Below are 6430 nucleotides of genomic sequence, written 5' to 3'. Positions count from 1 at the left end.
AAAGATGAGACGGGATGTTGAGCGTTTTGTTGCTCGCTGCACTACATGTCAAAAAGCTAAGTCACGACTCAATCCTCATGGTTTATATATGCCTTTGCCTGTACCTAGTGTTCCTTGGGAGGATATATCTATGGACTTTGTTTTAGGTTTACCTCGAACAAAGAAGGGGAGGGATAGCATATTTGTTGTCGTGGATAGATTCTAAAAAATGGCACACTTTATACCATGTCATAAAAGCGATGATGCTGTTAATGTTGCTGATTTGTTCTTCCATGAAATTATTCGCTTGCATGGTGTGCCAAATACTATTGTTTCAGATCGTGATACTAATTTCTTAGCCACTTTTGGAGATGTTTATGGGCTAAGTTGGGGACTAAACTGCTTTTTAGTACTACTTGTCACCCCCAAACTGATGGACAAACTAAAGTAGTCAATAGAACATTGTCTACTATGCTTAGGGCTGTTTTGAAGAATAATAAGAAAATGTGGGAAGAATGCTTGCCTCATATTGAGTTTGCTTATAATCGTTCATTGCATTCTACTACTAAGATGTGCCCTTTTGAAATTGTGTATGGTTTCCTACCTCGTGCACCTATTGATTTGTTGCCTCTTCCATCTTCGGAGAAGGTTAATTTTGATGCTAAACAACGTGATGAATTGATCTTAAAAATGCATGAGTTAACTAAGGAAAACATTGAGTGTATGAATGCTAAATATAAACTTGCTGGAGATAAGGGTAGAAAACATGTTGTGTTTGCACCTGGAGATCTTGTTTGGTTACATTTGCGTAAGGATAGATTTCCTGATTTGCGCAAATCAAAGCTAATGCCACGTTCTGATGGTCCTTTTAAGGTCTTAGAGAAAATAAATGATAATCCATATAAACTTGAGCTGCCTGCAGATTTTGGGGTTAGTCCCACTTTTAACATTGCAGATTTGAAGCCTTATTTGGGTGAGGGAGATGAGCTTCCGTCGAGGACGACTTCATTTCAAGAAGGGGAGGATGATGATGACATCAATACCATTGTTACACCCACAGCCCCTGCTGCTATACATACTGGACCAATTACTAGAGCTCGCGCACGCCAATTAAATTACCAGGTACTTTCGTTTCTTGGTAATGATTCTAATGTTCATGAGAATATGATGCTGCCTAAATTGGATACATTTGTTTTGCTTACAAATGAAGGGCCTAGCTTTGAGAAGGATGAACATTGGAGCAAGAACAAGCATGGAGATGATGGTATGCGCATGGGGAACAAGAACGGAGTTACAAGTGATGATTTCAGGACGTTGAAGCCACCATAATGCGTGCATGAAGCCTTGGACGAAATATACAAGATGCTACTTCATAACTTTCGTCCAGAGGCTATTCTAGGTGCTGCGTCACCTTATTATTGGGCCAGGCCCATGTAATTTCGAAATACTTGAGTATAGGCTGTTTTTAGAGTCCGTATGTGTGGGGAAACAAGAGATAGGGTTGGTTTCGGACCCCTTCCACTAGGGCCACAAAATTCCCCCCTCTTCCTCCATATATACAGCCCTTAGGGCGTCGTTTAGACTTTGGGTTTTGTTTAGATTAAAAGTTCGCCATAGTTGCAACTTCGCGTACTTCGTTTGTGTTCAACGACCAGACAAAGGCGTCACAGAACCCCACCTTGATCAATAAAGCTTTCATCTTATATTCGCAATATCCAGATTGCAATATTAGTTTCTTGCTTGTTCTTCGTTTGCTCGCAGGAAACAGACCCTCGTGGTCAGGTTGATCGTGCTCCGGCGTGGTCAATAACCTCTCGGAGTTGGTTTAGCGATTGATAAGGCGCGACGTCATCGCACGTTCGTAGTCGGATCGTCAAAGTCGACTTCCACCAAAGCGATATCCATCATCTCATCGAAAGACGGGACACCTTCGCCTCTATCATCACGCCCCCCTCTATTTTATTTTTATTTGAATTTAAATTAAATTTTGACCAGAAAGTTTGACCAGCCATAACTCTTAAACCATAAGTCCAAATGAATTGATTCTTTTTGCATTGTATTTGTTTTGGAATATTCTAGCAGCACGCAAAATTTGAGATTTTTCTCTGCTATCTAGAATTTCTGGTGAATTTCAGGAGTGTTCTTGGTGTGTTCATTTTGTGTTTTTATTTATTTTCAGAAGGAGAAGCTTTCCTAGAAGAGAACCAGGAGGAGTGTGACCCTCCTGTGTGCCAAGGCAAGCCACACAAATATTTGCATGATGTCATTTCAATAACTATGATTTCTTTCAACTTGAATATGATTTATTTCATGCATTTAATCATTTAATGAATAATGCTTATGCTAGTTACTTTTTCATGATTGAAGTGCTTAGTTTACAGTAGTATTTGAGTTCATGGACTAGTATGAGGTAGTAGAAGTAATTCGGTAGTATGACTATGGTTTGGCTATGATTGATATCATTTTCATATATGAGTTACTGATTTTATTATGTTAAGGGCATAACTAAAAATGATGAGATAGAAAACAAGTGAAGTGGAAACCGGTGAGTTAAAGTGATTGATACTGCAAGTAGAATGATTATATGATGTTGATCCGTTCATTTTAGCGATATGTGGATATAGTGCATGTCAGATAGTTGCTTGTTCATGGCATACGATGACTCGAGTTCTTCTATTCCAAGTTAAACCTGATGATAATTCAACTTGAACATAATGTTGATCGAGTCATGGTGCCACTGAATCGAGCTTCCCAGTGCAAGCACATTTGCCTTTATGGGAAGGCCTTTATTCGGTCCGTTGTCATGCCTCTGGTCGATGCCTCCAACGAGGGAAGGTTATGGGCGTGCGGTACCCTGGCCCAATAAGCAGACATAACCTTGTGTGCCCGTTGTTGTTATGGTACCTTGTCCCCGTTTGGGACCGTTGATTGTTTTGTCATGATAGTGGCTATTGGATGTCTTTGGTAGGCATCGGGGCCACCCATGACTTAGCCCAAGAGGGGAGTTGGTCGGAGTGGCCGAGAGAGTGTCATGGCAATGGGAGGGTTATGTCGGAATGTCGTTGGTCCACCTGAATGGGAGTGCGAGGCCATGGGTTCCGTGATGTGGGTACAGTGTACTAACCTCTGTAGAGTGTTTATTAAATCTATCGATAGCCGCGTCCTCGGTTACGGACACAACTCGTAAGTAGGTCACACCATGGATCAACATGATTAAGTTAATCTTGCACACTAAAGTTATATGGTTGGCACTGGTTATGTGATGAGATTGTTGAGACCATGAAGATGGTCGTTGTTGTGGGAACCAAAGTGTTGGTTTCGTTTGTGATCTGGGAGTGATCACCGTTTGATGATGTTGGTTATGAGGTAACCCGTTTGGTAAGAGAGTCCGAGGGACTCGGTGCACAAGCATGATTCACTTCATGAGTAGTATGTTGAAGCATTGCATTTAACCTACTTAATTGTCATATTATTGTGTGCCATTATGTTTATACTTGTTGTGAGCTTGCAAGTACATTCAATGTACTGACCTGGCGTGTCATGCCAGCTTTTAGGAAAGTCTTACTGGATCGGAGTGCTGCTCATGTCTAGATCATGTCCACATCGGTGTCCCTGTGCTATGGTGTACCGCTTCATCGTCGTTCCACTGTCGCGTATTTGCCGTGATCGAGGCCCCTTCATGTTTATTAAATAATGTATGTATTGTTCAGCCGCACATCGTGTGTGCCGCTTGGCCTCGCTAACTGATGTAATATCGAACCCATGTGATGTAGGGCGGAACCCTAGATGGCCGATCTATCACGAAAGGAGCGGATCCCTACGAAGAACGTGATGAACACGAGGGGAAACACGAGGGAAACATGCGGGGAACACGAGAGAAATCACTCAACCAACAAGAATAGATCACACATGCGCTAGATCGATGAACACAAAGGTAAGATACAAGATCCAAAGTCAACAACGGACGATACAAACGGTAACCGGTTCTTCTCTGTGAGGAGGTCTTGATGGGGGTCTTCTCCGTGAGGAGGTCTTGAATCCAAGGTGGATCTTCTCCGAAGAGGGGTCGCGGTCTCTCTCGTGGAGTAGATCCGTAATGGATGAGCAATGCTCTATCTCACATATGAGCTAAACCAATGCTTGATTCCAAGCTTGGTGCACAAGGTCTTCCAAAAGTAACTCAAGAACTTGACGTCGCGGTCCAAGACAATCGTCTTTGGAACTCCATGAAGGCGCAATATTTCCCTACAAAACAAATTTGCAACATGTGAAGCATCGTCTATCTTGTTGCAAGGAATGAAATGTGCCATTTTGGAGAATCGGTCCACAACAACAAAAACGGAATCCTTGCCATTTCGAGTTCTAGGCAAACCAAGCACAAAGTCCATGCCAATATCTTCCCATGGTTGATATGGAATTGGAAGTGGATATAGAGGCCATGAGATTGGGCTTTAGACTTAGCTTTGCGACATGTAGAGCATCGGTTGGTGAAGCGATTGACGTCGCGAAACATCTTGGGCCAAAAGTAGTTCTTGGAGAGCGTAGCAAATGTCTTGTCGCGTCCAAAGTGTCCCATGAGTCCGCCTCCATGAGATTCCTGCAAAAGCAACAAGCGAAGAGAGGACTCGGGGATGCAAAGTTTGTTAGCTCTCATAAGATATCCATCTTTGATGTAGTATCGATCCCAAGAAGTATGCGTCAAACACTTGGCATAAGGAATAGCAAATGTAGGATCATGCTCATACAAGTCTTTTATATGCTCAAAGCCAATGACATTTAACTCAAGTTGAGTAACAAGCATGCAAATACGGGAAAGCGCATCCGCCACAACATTTTCCTTACCTTTAATATACTTGATGACATAATGAAAAGACTCAATAAACTCACTCCACTTAGCATGACGCTTGTTCAACTTAGTTTGACCCTTAAGATATTTAAGCGTTTCGTGGTCGGTATGGATGATGAACTCATGAGGGCGTAGGTAATGTTCCCATTCATGCAAAACTCGCACTAAAGCATATAGCTCTTTGTCATAGATGGGGTAATTGAGTTGCGCTCCGGAGAGTTTCTCACTAAAATAAGCAATTGGGCGCTTCTCTTGTGTTAACACACCTCCTATGCCATTACCACTAGCATCGCAATGAATTTCGAAAGGTTTGTCAAAGTTGGGTAATGCAAGCACGGGAGCATGAGTAAGCAAATTTTTAAGCTTATTGAAAGCGATATCTTGGGATGTTCCCCAAACAAAGGGTGCATTTTTCTTACTCAAAGCATGCAAAGGTGAAGCAATGGTGCTAAAATCCTTCACAAATCTACGGTAGAAACCGGCTAAACCAAGAAAACTACGCACTTGTTGCAAATTGGTTGGTTGGGGCCAATTTTTAATAGCATTGATCTTAGATTCATCAACATGAACACCCTTAGAAGATACTACAAAACCCAAGAAAACAAGCTTATCAACACCAAAAAGGCATTTTTCCATATTAGCATAAAGTTGCTCGTTTCGAAGAGTTTGTAGCACGGTGCGAAGGTGGGTGACATGCTCTTTGAGAGATTTGCTAAACACAAGGATATCATCAAAGTAGACAACAACAAATTCACCAATGTAAGGGCGAAACACATGATGCATAAGGCGCATCAAGGTAGCGGGTGCTTCCGATAAACCCATAGGCATGACTAACCACTCATATAGACCAAACTTTGTTTTGAAAGCGGTTTTCCATTCATCACCCTCTTGTATGCGGATTTGATAGTAACCACTTTTAAGATCAATTTTGGAAAAGATAGTGGCACCGCAAAGTTCATCAAGCATATCATCAAGGCGTGGAATGGGGTACCTATATCGAACGGTGATGGCATTGATAGATCTACAATCGGAACACATGCGAAAACTACCGTCTCGTTTTGGCACAAGAATGACCGGTACGGCACAAGGACTCAAACTTTCAGGCACATGTCCATGGTCTATGAGATGCTTTACTTGCCTTTGAATTTCTTTGTTTTCTTCGGGGTTGACGCGGTAGGGCACTTTGTTTGGAAGCGGTGCTCCGGGGATGAGATCGATTCGGTGCTCAATGCCTCGTAGTGGAGGTAGACCCGGAGGTAGCTCATCGGGGAAAATATCTTGGAATTCCCGCAATAAAGAAGATAACACCGAAGGTAGATCGTGAGAGTTGTTAGTTTTTGGTGCCTCGTCCTTGCACAATAGGACATAGTGTAGGACACTGGATGGATTCTCACACACTTCTCTCATCTCACGTTTGGTGGCAAAGAGAACTAAGTTTTTCTTGTCGCTCATCGTGGAGGCACTCAATTTGGGCTTGTGGCACTCACTCTCTTTTTGGTGGTTCGCTCTCTCACTATTCTCTCCATGATGGGTGTTTTGCTTGTCGGCGAGCACTTGGCTTGGAGACATAGGACGTAGCACAAACTCTTTCCCTTTCATCTTGAA

The sequence above is a fragment of the Triticum aestivum genome, chromosome 5D (assembly GCF_018294505.1).
Source record: "Triticum aestivum cultivar Chinese Spring chromosome 5D, IWGSC CS RefSeq v2.1, whole genome shotgun sequence".
Classification (NCBI taxonomy): domain Eukaryota; kingdom Viridiplantae; phylum Streptophyta; class Magnoliopsida; order Poales; family Poaceae; genus Triticum; species Triticum aestivum.
Note: the sequence above shows the minus strand (reverse complement) of the source record.